The 18,822-nt window shown below is 43.8% G+C and overlaps 1 protein-coding gene across 1 annotated transcript in view; it reads right to left on the bottom strand.

The window, feature by feature from the left end:
• Nucleotides 1–14,156, bottom strand: part of RNF212 (ring finger protein 212) — a 462,006-nt gene extending 447,850 nt beyond the window's left edge. Inside the window, exon 1 of the mRNA XM_029592744.1 lies at nt 14,132–14,156. The gene's annotated coding sequence lies outside the window, so the exon portion shown is untranslated. The remainder of the gene's footprint in view (nt 1–14,131) is intronic.
• Between the last annotated feature and the right edge of the window lie 4,666 nt (nt 14,157–18,822).

The raw sequence follows: 18,822 nt of genomic DNA, 5'->3' as shown, positions 1-18,822 counted from the left end.
ATCGTCCAGGTAGGGATGGACGAGAATTCCCTCTTTTCTGAGGGCCGCCGCCACTACTACTATGACCTTGGTAAAGATCCGCGGCGCTGTGGCTAGCCCGAAGGGTAACGCCCGAAACTGAAAATGTTGGTCCAAGACTTTAAAACGTAGATAGCGCTGATGATCCCGATGGATTGGGATATGCAGGTAGGCTTCTGACAGATCTAGGGATGTGAGAAACTCCCCTAGCTGTACTGAACTTTTGACAGATCGCAGGGTTTCCATGCGAAAGCTGGGTACCCCAGAGGCACACTCTGCTTCTCCTCGGATCCTCGGAGACCAACAAGCAAATATATATATATATATATATATATATATATATACACACACACACACACACACACACACACACATATATATATACATATACGCCTTACCTTGTCTTCGGCGCTTCCCGGCTGCGACCCGGGCGGTCTCCGGCTGCGGGGGGAGAGGGCGATTACCTTCACCGCCGCGCTCGAGGAGGTGCACCCGCTGCCTCTAGGCCGCGCCCGAACTCGTCTCGCTCGGGGGCCAAGTCCACGCCGGGACCGAGGCTGCCTCTAGGCCGCGCCCGAGCCCTTCTCGCTCGGGGGCAGGTCCTGCTGCAAGCCGGCCACCGGACCGAGGCACTTACCTCCGAGGGACCACGGAAATCCCCTCGGGAAACTCAAATGGGGGAGGGACCAACTGGTTATCACCGCAGGAGTGCGGGGCTCGTCGTTAGTAAATATCGTCTAGAAATTTAGTCATTAGAATTTGGAAGAACGCTCAGCGAGCGTGAAGGAGCTCCAACCTGCTTTGGAGACGGAAATTACTGAATTGCTTCACTTCCTGTGGGGGTATATGTACCCGTGCTGACGTCAGATCCGTCTCCAACTGCTAGCACGAGCACACTATACCCACTTGTTTTGAGTCCATCTGCTACACGCTAGGAAAAGCTTGATTAACGAGTCCAGACGTAGACGACATATGTGGTGGTTCTGCAACCGGTGGTAGAGTGGACCAGAGTACATCTGTCTGCGTTTGTCTTTTGCTTGGAGTCTTTCCTGCCGGGATAACTGGTGGAGTTAGCTGAGGTTGATCAGGGGCGAGGGCACCCACGGAGATCAGGGAAACAGTTGAAAATGCTCCAGGTGATGTAGGAGTCGCGTCTGATAGGCAAGGTGGAGAATCGTTTGGATCAGATTCGATAAACAAGGGTGGTGACACCTCTCTGTGTTTTGTGGCCTGAGTGGTGTTTTTTAGGTTGTTTTTACGTCGGGTGTGTCGGCAAAGTGCTATGTGCGCCAATGCGCGTCAACTGCGTCGATGGTGCATCGATTGGGCAAGGATATGTCGCAGCACCGTTCTCTTGGTGGTACGTCAATGCTCTGATGCTTTGAAGCGGAGCCAGTGCGTTTATCTTCAGAGCGCCGATGCGTCGACTGCGTCGGTGAAGCATGCGGCCGCGATGCCACAGACGCATCCCCTGTGCCGTGCGCCGATTTTTGGCGGGTGAGCAACAGTGGGTATTCTGACCTGGGGGGGGGAGGGTCGACTGAAGAGGCCCTCCTCGACGAAGGAGACGTTTTCCTCCTTTTTGGGCCTGGGGAACATCTGACAGAGGCCTCAGAAGGGGCATAAGAGCCCGAAGCTCTGGATTGTATCTCCTGAAGCTTGGCAGCCCATTGTCGCTGGGCTCCTGGGGACATGCGTCCGCAGTCTGCACAATTTGCCTGGTCATGTAAGGGTCCCAGGCATATATAGCAGGAAATGTGGCCATCGATGGCTGAAATTATCTTGCTGCAGGAGCAAAATTTGAATCCTGGACGAGACATGTCCCTGGATGTTGTCCTGATGATTTAAATCATTTTTTTTTTTTTAAACTTTTTTCTCACAGAAACTTTTCAGTCTCTCAGGAGAATAGAGCTCTGCGTGCTAACTGCAGCGTGGAAAAAAAACTGACTGGGAAGCCTCAGGCAAACCTGAGGAGATACAAGAGGGAGCACCTAGCTAAAAAAAACTTTACTAGACTTAGACAGCTCCGCCACCTAGTGGCACAGAAGATGAACCCAGACAGCATGGCTAATTCAACTGCTTGTCTATGTAAAAATGCTTACAAATCATAAGAAACAGACACAAGAACATTTGATTGTGGGGCTTCTGTTACTGCACTCTTTTTAGACATAACAGCATTTGATACTGTGTCTCATGTCACCCTATTTACTCTGGGGGAATTCTGCACAAAAAAATTAAAAATTCTGCGTACACATTTTCTAAATTCTGCACATTTATTTTTCAAAATAACACAATACTTTTTGCAGATTATTCTGCATTTCAGTGCAATGACTGTCCCTGGCAACTACGCTCATCTGCCAGCAGTGTCGATTGCTGCTTCCGGCAGATAAGCCAAGCTGGCAGGGACTGCTGCAGTTGTTGCTAAACTCTCCACCTGAGTATCCATGCTCACTGTCTCTCTTACATATCAGACATATGCTTTCTCTCACATGCCATCTGTCACACACATATTCTGTCTCCCCACATACACTCCCAGGTAGACACCTACCCACTGGCTCACAACAAACACAAGGGCTCAAACATACACTCTCAGGGCCAGGGCCTCTTCTTTAGCCTCTCTTTCTCCCTCCCCTCTTCTTTCTCTCTGTCCCCCTCCCTTCTCTCTCCCTCCCTCTTCTCCTCCTTGCATGCTTACCTCGAGCCGCCGGTGCCGTGCTGCGATACCCCCACTCTCCGTGCGGCACCTGACTTCCCCTCCCTTCTCTCTCCCTCTTCTCCTCCTCTTTTTCCCACTCTTCTCCTTTCCCCCTTCCCCCTGTTCCCCTCCCTCCTCCCCCTCTCTTTCCCCTTCCCTCTCTCCCTCTTCTCCTCGATGCTTGCTCCTCGAGCTGTCGGTGCCGTGCTGCGATGCGATGCCTCCACTCTCCGTACGCCACCTGACATCGCTGTCCCGGATTGGCCGCTGTCCGTGCATGGCATGCTTCCATTTTTTTTTTTATCCTTTTCCGGCGCAGGAGGAAATCGCGAGGGCAGCGAGGGAGGAAATCTGTGCGGCAGCGATGAAGTCTGCGGGAACTGTGATGATGGAAGATGTCTGCGCGAAGGAGGAATTCTGCGCAAATTCTGCATTCTGCAGTAGCGCAGAATTTGCCCAAGAGTACCTATTGCAGCAGTTTTACTCTATTGGGATTTGTCGTACAGTTTACCAGTGGTTTAAATCTTACTTAAGTGGGAGAAAACAGGTTTACCATCATGGTACTACTTCTGCCTATTACATTGTCTTCTGGGGTTCCGCGGGAGGCAGTCCTCACTGAGGTGTTATTTAATATATATTTACGTCCTTTATGTTTTTTTTGTTAGATCAGTTAAATGTTATGTTTAGATTTTATGCAGATGACATACAGCTGTTCTTCCCTTTTTATAGTACTTTATCTCAGGTTTTGGGTCAAATAGAAGAATACTTCTCTATTATTAATGAATGGACAGCTAATAATCATTTGATACTTAATCTTTGTAAAACACAAGTTGCATGTTTTTCCAGATCTGGGAGGGTTTTTGAAGACTTGTGTTTTCATTTTTTGTCTGTGATGGGTAATCTCATTCATTTTTCTGATACGGTCTGTAATCTAAGCTTTACATTAAATCTCATCTTTCTTTTAAAGCTCATATACAATCAGTTTTAAAGTCAAGCTATTTTAAACTGAGGTTATTATGCTATTTAAAGTATTTGGGGGGGGGGAGGGGGAGTCAAGATAGCGGCCTAATGCCAGCATTACTCTGCTCGGCACTTTTCCTCTAACTTTGTTTCTGCGATAATATCCACAAAATACAGGCAAAAAGAAAGGGGAAAGTAAAAACCTTTCCCTCGGAACCCCCTTCTTGCTCTGGGCAGCAAACGATCGTGCAATGCCTGGCAACTGCTTCATTTTTGGGGCCAGGCGTTCCAGCTGCTGAGGTGAGTGGAGGAGAGCTCACCACAGCTTCAGAGGAGGTGTCCCTTAGCCTGCTCGATGTCAGACCCCCCACCGCAGGAGTGGGAGGGGCCGTGGCAGTTTGCTGGGCAGAAAAATACAGTAGTTGCTTATTTGATATATCATGTTTCTGTAGCAGAGGATTCTTTGTGAAATATATTTTGAAATTTCAATAAATAATAAATTTTTTAAAAAAGTATATTTTGGATTTTTGTGATTTTAGGATCATTGTCAAAAGATTATTTTGATTACCATGGATTACTGTAATTTGCTTCCTGCTTCGCATATTAGGGCCCTACAAATCCTTCAAAATTTGGACTGGTGCTGGGTGCAAAATGTCAGGATCATGCGGCATCTCTGTTATATTGATTGCATTGGCTCCCTTCCAAGCAAAGAAGCAAATTTAAAGTTCTAGTTCTAGTCTTTAAAGCTTTAAAAATGGAAAGGCTGTCCTACTTTGCTGAACTATTAATGTCACATCATCCTTCGCAACACTTATGTTCTGCTGAGAAATTATTTTTAGAGGTTCTACCTGTAAAGAATACTCACTTGGGTGAAACTAGAAGGCATGCCTTCTCTATTATAGCATCCATATCGTGAAACTTTTTACTCTCTTCTTTATGGATGAATGATGAGCTGAGTTCTTTTCAAAAACTGCTGAAGACTTTGAGGAAGCTTTTGAAGGTTATGAAATGTAAGGTTTCTGTATAGTGTACTATTTGAGCATAATAATTGGGTTATTCTTGCTGTTTTTATGTATTTGTTATTTGCAATGGATCTAGGTGGCATCGTTGATAAAAGCAAGTTTGCTTAACGAAAACAGTGTTTTCCATAGTTAGATGAATTAGCCATGCTGTCTGGGTACATCTTCCATGCCACTAGGTGGCAGAGCTCTCTAAGATTAGTAAAGTCTTTCAGCTAGGTGTTCCTTCTTGGATCTTTCTGCGTTTGTCTGAGGCTCCTCAATCCATATCAAAGCAGGTTAGTATGCCATGTCGGAACAGTCCGGGGAGGCGGGCGGGTCAGCATGGCTAATTCATCTGCTATCTACGGAAAACACTGTTTACGGTAAGCAAACTTGCTTTTTTTCACGTAGATAAGCCGCTGAATTAGCCATGCTGTCTGGGAGTCCCCATCTGTCGTATTGAGCATATTGACATGAGCATAGACTTGCTCAATACGGGAATTATAGGCGGTCAGTTCTTATGAAGGCATTTTATGTTTTGCACGTTTGTTTATCTAAACAGTAATGGGATGTGAAGGTATGTAGTGACGACCATGTTGCCGCTTTACAGATGTCTTTGAGAGGCACTTCATGGAGGTGGGCAACTGAAGCAGCCATTGCACGAACTTGATGCGCTTTTGGTGTCGCAGATAGATGTTCTGAATGCTTTTGATAGCATAATTGTATACAGTTGGATATCCAGAAAGATAAAGTTCTTTGTGTCACTGGATATCCTGGCAAGTTTGGGTTGAAGGAGAGAAAGAGTTGTGAGGGTCTGTTGGGCGAATGGGTGTGCTGTTTGTAATAGGCAAGCGCACGCTTACAATCTAGAGTGTGAGGTTTCGGATAAAAAGTGGGTAAATTGATGGTTTGGTTAATGTGAAAACTGTAAACCACCTTTGGTAGAAAACTTGGGTGTGTGCGCGCAACGTCACTTTGTCATGGTAAAATTGTAGATAAGTCCACTACAAATATTGCAGAACACGGCAGCAAGAGTATTAACTGGAAAAAAGGAAAAGAGACCACATTACAGAAACACTGGCTGAGTTGCACTGGCTACCCATTGAACAAAGAATACAGTACAAAACACTATGCACCATACACAAATTAATACACAACGAAAACACAGACTGGCTTAACACACCCCTCCGCATACACATCCCCAACAGAAATCTAAGATCAGCCAACAAAGCACTTCTAACCATACCATCAGTCAAAACAGCAAGACTAACCCAGATAAGAGATAGGGCGTTATCCTTAGCGGGACCCATACTATGGAACTCCATGCCCTTGGAATTAAGACTACAAAGAGAAAACAAAACATTTAGAAAAAAATCTAAAAACTTGGCTATTTAAACAAGCCTTTCAGAAAGAGAAGGGAGAATAGAATCCAGGGAAATGCAAGGTTCAAAACAGGGGAGTGCAAGACACGAAACACCCACACAAACAGGAATCACTAAGGGTGTATGTTTTAATAGAATTCATCACTAAGGATAAGTTACATTTATAGAATGAGTCCTAGACTCAAAACTGCTATAGATTTGACCTGGACATGATAGTGTTCTCACTCATTTAACAACTAACATTGATTAAAAACTATGTTACCGAACTAATGGCACCTGTGTAAACTGATAGATTTTAATAGCATTACTTTTGTGCCTTACTGTAAACCGTTGCGACGGTACCCACCTTAACGACGGTATAGAAAAAGATTTAAATAAATAAATAAAATAAATAAAAAATAGTGAACCAAGGCTTGAAGCTCACTAACCCGCTTTGCTGATGTGAGGGCAGTCAAGAAGAGTACTTTCCAAGAGAGATTTCGTAGATGACAAGTGTCCAATGGTTCAAAAGGCGGTAGCATGAGTTGCTCGAGGATGATATTGATATCCCAGGGCACTGGTGGTTTTCTTGTCGGGGGACGTAAGCACAAGACCCCTTTCATGAATCTGGATACGAGAGAATTACATGATGTAGGTTCGCCATTTAGGGGACTATGGTAAGCTGCTATGGCACTTAAATGCACTCTGAGGGAGGCCGTAGCTGGGCCTTCTGTGTAGAGTAGATGGAGGTAGGTCAGAAGATGTTCTTGTGGGCAGGTGAGCAGGTCCATACCTGCAGTTGAGCACCAGGAAGCGTAGCGGGACCACTTTCTTTGGAAGTTGAGTCTGGTCGATGATTTTCTTGAGGAAACTAAAATGTCCTGGAGAGAAGGAGCAATGTTTAAGTTGTGGAACATGAGCCTTTCAATCTCCATGCCGTGAGGTGCAGGGAGGAATGAAGAGGATGAAATAGGGATCCGTTCTCCTGGGTAAGTAGCTAAGAGCTGTTGCCCAGAGGAATTGGGTTGTGTATTGATAGTTGTATCAAGTAGCTGTACCACGGTTGTCTTGGCCACGCTGGCGCGATGAGAATCAAATGCACTTGGTCTTCGATGCATCTTTGGACTGTGCGAGATATGAGTGGTATCGGAGGGAACGCATACAGAAGACCCCGAGACCAGTTTATGAGGGACACATCCTGAGCCAACCAGTGTAGGCTTGGATACACTGAGCAAAATTTCTTGACTTTCCTGTTGCGTTCTGTCACAAACAGATCAATGCAGGGAAGACCCCAAATGGAGAAAAGGCAATGCGCTGTCTCCGGACGTAGTTCCCATTCGTGGGGGTGAAATATTCTGCTCAGTTTGTCTGCTCTGGAATTGCTGATTCTGGGTAAATAAGTTGCTTGTAGGGAGATAGACCTGCTGTGAGCCCATTCCAGGATCTGGACGGTTTCTCTGCAGAGGTCCCAAGAACCTGACCCTCCTTCTTTATGTAAAACATTGTGACTTGGTTGTCTGCATAAATCATTACTGTCTTCCCTTACAGAGATTCTTCGAAGGCTCAAAGGGCATTTCATATCGCTCGAAGATCCAGAAGATTTATATGTTGATTGCTTTCCTTCGTGAACCATAATCCCTGAGTTTGAAGGTGGTCCAGGTGAGCTCCCCAGCCTTTGGAAGAGGCATCTGTGATTAGTATTATCTGATGACGAGGGGGTCGTAAAGGTGATCCCATCATTAGTGATAATGGGAGTAGCCACCATTGTAGGTCTCTTTTCATACTGACCGTTTTTTGTGATGGGGTTCGACAGTGGAAGAAGGAACTGAGTCCATTGATGTTTGAGGCCCCATTGTAAGCGACGCATGTGTAGACATGTGTGTGGGACTACAAAGATAGATGCTGCCATGTGTCCCAGAATGGTCATGATTTGATGAGCTGGAACAGTCATGGTGTGCAGAAGGACTGAAGACAGCGTGCAGAGAGCTAGTGCTTGCGGGTGCGGGAGAAAGGCCTTGTCTTGAATGGTGTCTATATAGGCTCCAATAAACTGTAATGTTTGTGTTGCATGTAGGTTTGACTTTTCATATTTGATAAGGAGACCCAGATTGTCGAGGCAAGAAATGGTGTGAAGTAGATTGGTTCGTAGGAGACTGGTTGGGTGCTACTAGAAGCCAGTTGTCCAAGTAAGGAAATATTTGCACCCCCGTACGACGGAGGTGTGCCACCGCTACTGCTAGACATTTGGTAAATACTCTGGGGGCAGAGGAGAGGCCAAATGGAAGTACTTTGTACTGGAAGTATTTGTTGTCCATTTGGAAGCAGAGGTAACACCAGGAATTGGGATGCATTGGTATGTGGGCATATGCATCCTTCAAGTCCAGTAAACACATCCAATCGTTGGGTTAAAGGAAGGGAAGAATGGACCTGAGAGGATTCATCTTGAATTTCTCCTTGTGGATGTACTTGTTGAGCACACGTAGGTCCAGGATTGGACATAGGCCTCCTGACTCCTTGGGAATAAGGAAGTATTGTGAATAGAACCAGAGATGAGGTTTCGAAGGAGGTAGTTCCTGAATGCACTTTTGTTGAAGGAGCATCTTGATTTCCCAAACGAGAGGGCCCCGGTGTGCTGTTTGATGTTTCTGGGGAACTAAATGTGGTAGGGTCAGGAAGGATGTAAAGTGGAGAAAGTAACCTTCCTTTATTATCGTCAGGTCCCATTGATCAGACGTGATATTGGACCAGGCTGGGAGGAATCTAGATAACCTGCCCCCTACTACCGATGTCTGAGCCGGTGGCGAAATTAGCTCTAAAAACCCTGCTGGGTCTTTGAGGGCTGGGAATCTGCTGGTGGATGGGCCTGTCGCATACCTTGTGATTGGTAAGGTTGCTGTCTGGCCGGCTGGTAAGGTGGAGGTCTATAATAGGTGTATGGCTTGTAAGTTCTATAATAGTTAGGCTTTCAGTAAGTTGAGTATTGTCACCTAGATTTCATAGGCTGATGGGGAGACGTTAGAGATAACACTGCGGTCTTTTGCTCTTTAAGCATGGTGATTGTTTCGGTGAACTTGTCACCAAATAGGTTATCAGGTCGACATGGCAGATTGGCTAGCTTATCATGGACGTCATCCCTGATGGTGCTTGACCTGAGCCACGCCAATCTTCTGGCTGCTATCGAATTCACCAAAGTCTTAGAAGAAATCTCAAACCCCTCATAGATGGAGCGCAGGTGGTGTCCGACACCTTCTTCCATATTATGGTATTCTATGGGTAGGCTGGAGTCTGAGGATCCTTGCATCAGATGAGGTTTCAGAGCTTGCAGGTTTTCAAAGAGGTATTGTGCGATTAAAAACTGATGGTTTTGGATCTTCGCATTAAGCATGCTGGATTGGTATGATCTCTTTGCGAAATCATCGAGGGATGGAGGAGTGTTCGGGTGCAGCCTGGATTTTTTCGCTTTTTGCATCGCAGATTCTACTACTACAGATTGATGTGGTAGCTGAACTGAGGAGTAAAGGGGGGGGGGGGGGGGGGGGGGAGTCCCTCATGTGATACATGAGGTCTGTTTTTCTTGACGTTGGTGAAGTAGAGAGAGGGGTGTCCCATGCTTTCTCCATCACTGTATTCAGCACCTGGTGTTGAGGAAGTGCTATGGGTCCATGGGAGTGTCAAAAATCTTTAAGATCCCCAACATTTCCTGACGGGGTCTTGGAGTTTCGTCTCTACGTTGAGCAGTAGACCTACTTTTTCTAAGAACTGGGAATAAGTAAGGTCTTCTGGTGGAGAGGCAGGTTCGGGCGGGACCTCAGCTGGGTCTGATGGGTAACCCTGGATGAGTCTTCTGAGGAAGATGTGTCTAAAAAAATCTTCCATAGGTGTTGAAGGTCTCTGTGGCTGGACTTTTGGTGATGGTCCAGGGATAGAGGGGTCCTCCGGAACCTGTGGCGTCTCCGATGGAACAGGCGGTGGGAGCGGATGCCTTTGTTCTACTGACTGCAGAAATTGTGATAATATACTTGTTATCTGGGAAATAGCTTGTGAAGCTAATCCTGAAGTAGACGGTGTGGAAGGTAATGCGGGTAAGGCGGTGGGGCAGCTGGAGCTGAAGTTGTACTCGGGCTCCTAGGCTGTACTATGATTGGTGAAGGTGAGACAACCTTATGAAGGTGTAGGCCAACAGCAGTATGGCGTAAAGACAGTGGCGATGGTTCTGAAAGTTGCTCCGAAGATGATCAGCTGCTTGAGAATCGTGGCGGAGAGACATCCTGATCAGAGTCCACCACTAGGAGTGGTGATGGCTCCCTGGGTCTTTCATGGCCTGTTGTGTGCTTTTTTGGCTTCAGCTGCATCAGGCCCTGAGAGACTGCGTCGACTCGACGTAGTTGCAACGCCATCTTTTCAATGCGTCGATGCTTTGAATGCGATCCAGACTGATGTTGTTCAGTGCGTCACTGAGCTGATGGCGTCGATGCAGCCGCGATGTTTCCAACGCATTCCCCACGCCATGCGCAGATTCTTGACGGGGCATCGGCAGTGGGTATTTACCCTGGGGGGGGGGGGGAGGGAGTTCCACAGAAGAGGCCTTTCGATGAGAGGGGGACTTCTTACGTTTTGGGCCTGGGGAAGATCTTGTTGAGGCCTCTGAAGGGGCATAAGAGCTCGATGGTGCTGCTTTTAGTTGTTGAATTCTAGCAGCGCACTGGCGCTGCGCTCTTGGGGACATATGGCCGCAGTCCCCGCAGCTTGCCTGGTCATGTTCAGGACCTAGGCAGAGGTAACAAGACTTATGTCCATCAGTTACCAACATAATTTTTCCACAGGTGCAGAATTTAAATCCTGGTCAAGGCATGATGTTATTAAAGCCTTTTCTTGTGATTTTGAAGTTGTTTTTTTTTACCTCACAAACTTGAAAAAGTCTGAGAAGACAGAGCTCTGCGTGCGATCGGAAAAAAATGGACCGACGAGCCCTAGGCAAATGCGGGAAGATACAAGAGGGAGTGCCTAGCTGAAAGACTTTACTAATCTTAGAGAGCTCCGCCACCTAGTGGCATGGAAGACGTACCCAGACAGCATGGCTAATTCAGCTGCTTATCTATGTGAAAATATGTTGAAATCTTCTGCTCAGTGTGCAGCAGCAGCCAAGAAAGCAAAATAGAATGCCAGAGATTATTAGGAAAGGAATGGAGAATAAAACAGAGAATATCATAATGCCTCCGTATCACTCCATGGTATGACCTCATCTTTAGTATTTTGAACAGTTCTGGTCATGTCTCAAATAGCAGCAGAATTAGAAAAGTTACAGAGAAGGGTGACCAAAATGATAAAGGGGATGGAACAATTTCCCTGTAAGGAAAGACTAAAGAGGTTAAAACTCTTCAGCTTAGAGAAGAGAAGGTTGAGGGGGAGATGAAAGAGGTTTATAAAATAATGAGTAGAATGAAACGAGTAAACGTTAATCAGTTGTTTATTCCTTAAAAACTTAGAGACTAGGGGACACACAAGGTAATATATTTTCTCTTATTAGTTTTAAATGTATTTTTAATCAACACATAATTAAGCTCTGGAATTTACTGCCAAATGATGTGGTGAAAGCTACTAGTGTGCCTGTGTTTAAAAATGATTTGGACAAGTTCATGGAGGAAGAGTCCATAAATCATTATTAAGGTGGAGATGCAGAAATCTAGACATCAATATTCAAAAGCCATTTAGATGGATAACTGAAAAGTGACCTATCCAGCTAAGTTTGTAGCCAGATAAATTGTGGGTTGGCAGTAAGCGTAAAAGGGCAGCAGTAATTAGCCAGATAAGTTATCCATCTAGGTCAGACCTGCTCAATACCATGTCTAAACTTAGATGGATAGGACTTAGCCGGCTAAGTAGTGATTTATCTGGGGATATTCAGCTGCATAGCCATGCAGCTGAATATCCCATCTAAATTAGGAAGATAAGTCTATCTGCCTAACTTAGATAAATGGCTATGATTTGAACATCTACCCTATGAGTTTAAAAAAAAACAAACAAACATTTTCTGGGAGATCCATGGATCCATTTTGATTTTTGAAAGAAATGGAAAAATTTGTAGAAGAGAAGTGCTATGTAACTTGTATACCTCTATCTTTCATAAAGCTTGCAGGACTTCATAGGCGGTAGGTCCTAAGTGTTTTCCTTCTCAATGGTTCCACTACACTTCACATGCTCGCACACTTCAAAAAACACTGGGACAATTTCTTTTGAGTCTAATTCAACTATATGGACATGAATAGACAAGAACGACAATATCTTCACTTCAAGACATTCAAATCCTGAACAATCAAAGCACCACAGGGTGCTAAAATTCCCATGCTATTCACTCTCAGAATCAGGCATTCAGTTCTCAATAACTGAGGTCTCAATCTCTGAACTAGTGAAAACTCCTGGTTCTCACTAAAGAATTGTTCGTTGCATGCCACAAAAATGAGGACAGATCCAGATAAGATGGTTGGCATAATCCTCCCTGGAGCTTACAGATGCTCAATAAGGAGCTCGTACCAATAGGGCTGCATATTGAACATCCTTCCCGATCACGAGCTCTCCGCAAGAGACTCTCCAAAAACTGAAGTATGCTCAGAACAAAACAAAAAGCTCAGATCAGCTACCTCTACTCGGGGAGGGGGCAAGGTGTGCAGGAAGGAACCATCTCAATTAGTAACCCTGGGTTATACTGTAAAAATAAACTGGATTTTAAATAAAGCCTCAGCATGCTGCTTGTGCAGCCATTGGCTGTGTGAATACTTTTCAAGGAAGAGACTCTTCCAGAATCAGTCCTGCAGCCCTAAAGGGTGATTTTCCTGAGAGTTCTGTAAACACAGTGCCACAATACCCTGGGAGATATGCTGCACTTTAATAGGCACAGGTGCCCTAAAAGTGAAGAATGTCTCTCTATCTTCCCTTAGGAATGCTACTTCAGCAACATTGCCTACTTGACCAAGCAAAGAACCATGAACCTGAAAATGAACCCAGCAACACATAATACCAACTGCAGGACAATGTCACCAATCTTCAAAAGTATAAATAATGTATTATATACTGTCTTTTTACTACTTGAACTTTCATTGTAAAGGCCTTTTTAATGTACATGCATACATTTAAAAGATCTTAGCAGGATATTTAGGAAAAGGGGTGATATTTTTATCTGTAATTGAAATGCTAGGTAACAGGAGTGAAATATTGGGACAATAGTCATTTCTTCTGTCAACCAAACATGAAACAAGGGAAACCAGGAAGCTTCTTCTGAAGAGGGGGGGGGGGGTAAGGAATTGTTTGTATAGCATACCCCAAAACTTCCACCAGATTTCTCTCAAAGTTTAATGTTAATCAAATAATAAAATTTGACACTTGCAATTCCCTCCCTCACTGTCCTTCAGATAGCACATGTGAGAAAGTGGTGTACTTAAATCTAAAAACTACTGCAATATTTCTAGTCCATCTTGATATCTAATGGACCACACAACATACCAGAACACCATCAACTGAAAAATCTTATGACAATTCTAAATTCATATTTTCAGAGTTTGGCTTATTACCAGGGAAATGGTGAAGTTCTGCAGTACTTTCAAATCAATGCCTCTCCTCTCCTCTTTTCATTTTATTTTTATTATTTCTTAAACATTTTCCAAAATGGGTTACAAAAGTAAAACTTAGAATATTAAATCAATTTCAACAAATAACATAAACCAAAAATAAAAGTTGTCACAAAACAACATAACACAGCAATTAGAATATCAAACACAAACAAAATACTACCTTAGGAATATGGAAGCCTGTCAAAGGAGCTCTGAGGAAGAGGAAGGGACTATAAAATTGAGCAGGAGATGTAGACAGACAGACTGGATGGGTTGTATGTTCTTTATCTGCCATCATGTTCTATGTTAAGTTCTAGAACATAGTCAGTTCTACTCTCCAATACATAACTATCATGAAGAGGAGTGCAAGATTTAATAAAACTAAATGTGGGGATAGGATAAAAGCAATTAGATTCTGAAATAAATCAAAGCAAACATATAAAACTAGCAGATTAAATGAAGTGCATTGTTTTAAAGGTACATTCTACTTACCAACACTATTGACAGTTTTGTATTCCCCAATACAGCACTTACTAAATGAAGAAAAATTAAAAAGGCTCAGGGCTTCATAGCAACTAGCACATGATGTGTCACAATAGGTTTATCACAGTGCCATGAATGTGACACATTCTGAGATGTCATCAAATCACTGTGCTACCTGACAGAATCCAGGTTATGTGATGTTACGATTCTGCTAATGTAATCTTTTCTGCATTTAGTCACATGCCAGATGCTAAAGAGCCCTGAGCATTTCTAGCTGCTATTCATTTAGCATGGTTACTGCTTATGGAAATATGAAACTTTCACTAGTGAAAACCCACAAATGAGGGAACATCAATAGTTTAAAAGTCAATTTGATCAGATACCAATTTGATGTAATGTATTTTAAAATATATCTAGATAATTTTGAAACTGCAATATTCTGTGTTCCCCTTATTGTTGGCCAGTCACCTTTCCTATCCTATTTCCTTTTAAAGGCATCAATAGGGTGTCACAATCTCAGTCTTCAGAGGGATTCGTCATTTCAAAATATTTTCATTAATAAGCACATGTATAAAAAATAGCTTATAAATAACATTTTTTTCTCTCTCTAAAATGTGGAAACTTGTTATTCCAAATGTCACAGAATACTTTATAACAGGATCTTTTTCAACTTTCAAGATGCACAACCCATGAAGGCTCAAAAGCTCACATACCTCAGCATCTTTTTGGCACTCTTTTAAAAGTATACAACCTAGCAAGACTTCAATTTTCTACAGGACCAATATGGCTTGAAAAACTCTTCATTTTATGTACCCGATAGAAATTAATTTTATATATATACATATATACAGGATAACATAAATACAGGCAAACTCTCACAAGGCATCAGTATTGCTAAGTATCAGATTATTCGTGGATTGCAATCCCTTGCAGTGGGCTAACCTATGGGGTAAGGTTTTCTCCCATTTGGAGATATTTTTTTCCCATAGACACAGAATAGGATAAAACCCTTAGCAAACCAAGCCTTCTGTTTATGGGTAAAATGCCTACTGCATAAAGCCCTAGGGACAAGTCAAAGATGCTGTAGTTTAACATGGCCTGTCAAAATAATATAGCTCCCTTCTTCAGATATGCCTCTCGGGTTAATGCAACCACAAGGTATCACAACCAACAATCACTTTCCGAGAGGATCCAATAGTGGCCACAAGACTGCTCGCCAAGACTAGATAACTTCCGCCTGACTTGAGAAAACCTACAAGCTCCCATAGACCAGTATCAGGAAAGAGTGATCAGGTGCTAAAGAGCGGGAGGGAGGAGTCCCAGCTGGGAGCACGCCCAGGCGGGACAACCAAGAGAAGAGGCTACTTTACCTTTCCGGAGACAGCGCTCACACAGTACGTGCCCACAGTTGGTCAGCACAAACCTGCCCATCTCCCGCCTGGGCTGCTGGAAGCATACATTGCAGAGGACAGCCGCGGCCATGTTCTTCTCCCTCCCGCCACTGGCAGCCCTACGCGTGGGTGCTGCCACCCCTGCATTCTCCTCCCCCCGGCGCCTGCGCTGCAGCTCCGCAGACGCCAGGACCGAGTGCGCTCTGCGCATGTGTCGTTCCACACTGCCAGGCTTTCACCAACTGTCCGTTCTGCGCCACTGGCGCCTCCTTTCCCGCCAAAACAGGGCGCGTACAGCCTGGCTCGCATACAGCCTTGTTTCTTTCAGCTAATGGCGGCTGAGGCGGTATTTACTTCGTCATTAGCCAGTCACAGGAGTAACAACATATACATGCACACACAGAGGAAGGGATTTAGATGGAGGAAGGGTGGGCAGGTGCTTGTTTCCAGGTCATGATGTAAAAATGGTTTACGTTTACTTTTGTTTGCTTTCCTGCAGATTTAGGGAATATTAGATTTAACCAGTATTACCAGAAACATAGCTTCTGGTTCTTTATTCTATTTCAGGGTGGGCTAGTTTTACTCACCTTTTCTGTGATTTTTGAAACATAAGGGGACTCTTTCTCAATTTTAAAAAGGTATTACCAAGTGAAATTACTTCTTAAAGTATTAGACATATACAGCACTATTTAAAAAACAGTACTGTTACCGTCAGAAAATAGGCCCCAGAAACTGTTCCGTAAAGAAAGACTTTTATTGCATATGCAAGACACAGCTGAGAACAATGGCTCAGAAACTGCGTGCCCCTCCCCTTCAGGAGCTGGCTTTTATACATTCTACATTTCTTATCTTATACACATGCGTTCTACGCCTTGCTGAGCAAGCATATCCCAGCTGAGGGGCTACTGACCCCCTCCTTAGACAACCTGGAACCTTCGTGAAGCTTCTGCAGGAGAGGCTGCTGGGACTTGCAGTTCTGGAAAGGAATTCACGAGTCTATAGTAATACAGCCCTTCACATAATACATCCATTGTTCTATTCTAGGTTACAATGAAAGCTTATCAGAGAATAAGAACAGCGAAGCCAAAAAATGAAAATGTGCTGACAGAGAGTTTCTCAATGTCCTAATTACAGCTGTATTGCAGACTGTAAGTAAACCCGTCATGAAGCAGGGAATTCTGGTACATGAAGTCCTGTTTGGCAGGAGTTTCAGGTTGTCCTTTGTCAGGTTGAAGCGTTCAGACCCCTTCAGTACCAGCTACATGGAACTTACAAATTAGTCAAGATAATCATACATGACAAATGTCACGTGAAGTGTATTTATTGTAGAGAAATATTAAGGATTTAAAACCAGCCTGAAAAATGTGAGTCTTTAGATTGGACTTGAGTATGGCCAGAAAGGGAGCAAGGCACACCAAATCAGGAAGTTTATGCATATGGCGCAGCCAGGTGAAAAGGATGGAGTCAGGAGTTGGCAATTGCAGACTGTAAGTAAACCCGTCATGAAGCAGGGAATTCTGGTACATGAAGTCCTGTTTGGCAGGAGTTTCAGGTTGTCCTTTGTCAGGTTGAAGCGTTCAGACCCCTTCATTCCCCCCTTTGATACTTATCATTCTCTATGAAAAGTATCACACCATCACAACGCAGCTGTGGAGCTGAAAGAAACAGAAACAAGAAAAATTAGCAATTTCAGTTCTCAGAGGGCCCTAATTTCCCAAACAGTCTGATGGTTTCTTCACGGGTTTGAGACGGATGTGCCCTATTGGCTCCACCCCCCTTTGTAGCCCGAACTTGTCATGTATGGGAAGATGGCCCAGGATAAAACATCAGGATGGTTAAACAGGTTCTATAGGCTCAGAGGAATACATGTACAGTGACAGGAGCTGCGTGGTTTTTTTTTCGTTAAGCAATGTCCTCCATCATCCGACGAAGGTGATTTGAGCAAGAAAGGAATAATACAGGGTCTTAAAAGACAAAACAGAATTAAACTGGCTAGGATAACAAACAAGCTCTTAAATCCACCGATCATGGAAAACCAACCACGGAATCCATTGGTCCAGTCCCAAGCACTATTCCACTGCTGGTCAGGGACGTGAGCCATCTCGACCATGCGATCAGTGATGTCTTGGATAACCTTGCTTTGGTCATTTACCTGTAAACAACAATTGGAGAGGTTAAATGTTCCACAAACCCTCCTTCCTGGGCCAGAGGGTAATCTAAAACCAATCTATTCTGGTACACTGCAGTCATAATCTTGGTATTTTGTTTTGCCCAGAGTTTAAGAGCGAAAGCATGTATTATTATGCCTGCAAAGAAGGAAAAGAAATAAACACATTATTTTTGTTCTTCAGATGTTATGTTTTATCAATGTTAATTGCAGTAGTTACTCAGCTTCAGCTTTTGGTATATTTCTGGTGAATTTTAGTTGTTGTTCTCCAGTTTTGGAAACCCGCCAGGTATTGGAAGCAGGTTTAATTCGGGTCCAATGAATCCATGATGGACAACCAGAAACTTTAACAGCAGTAGGAATTGTCAACAGTATGGTATATGGTCCTTTCCATCGAGGTTTGAGACAATCAGAGTCATCCCATTCTTTTACCCATACAGAATCTTCAATGTGAAATTTATGAGTTGGTGTAATTAGAATCAGTGGTTCAGTTTCACATGTATAGGTACGAATTGCCATTACTGTATCATGTAATCCCTTTAATTGTTTACTGAGTAACATTTCTCCTTGGATTTGTAGCGATTCAGGAAATGATGGAAGTGGTGGTGGTCTGGCATACATCATTTCATACAGTGTTAGACCAGATTTTCTTTGAGTACATCGAATGTGCAACAAAGCTAATGGTAGAATATCTGGCCATTTGACTTCAACTGATCCACTACTTGGTGGTCTCCAAGTACAATGTAGGTGCCAAACTTGACAAACTTGAAAAGGTATAGTTCCTCGAAGGATATGCCCAGGAGCAGGACCAGGTCCATTTCGAGGATTGTTCTGTGCACATGTGATACATTGATTAATTGCATGTTTAGTCAATTGAGTGATTCGATTGATATAATATGTCTTTTCCAGTAATCTTGCCAATAAATCACGACCAAGGTGTGTATAATCATGTGCTTCTTTAACTATTGTCCAAGCAATAGTTTCAGGTATCCATATTCGCCCATCTTGTATAATCCACCATCCGTTTTGTTGATGGAAATTTTCATATTGTGCCAATTCATTCTCTTCTGTAGTATATTGTTGTTTGAAAATATTCTTGAGTTACTTCTTTTGCTGCTTTATCTGCTCTTTGATTTCCTTGA

The sequence above is a fragment of the Rhinatrema bivittatum genome, chromosome 1 (genome assembly GCF_901001135.1).
Source record: "Rhinatrema bivittatum chromosome 1, aRhiBiv1.1, whole genome shotgun sequence".
Taxonomy (NCBI): Eukaryota; Metazoa; Chordata; class Amphibia; order Gymnophiona; family Rhinatrematidae; genus Rhinatrema; species Rhinatrema bivittatum.
Note: the sequence above shows the minus strand (reverse complement) of the source record. Positions and strands in the feature narration are given on the sequence as shown.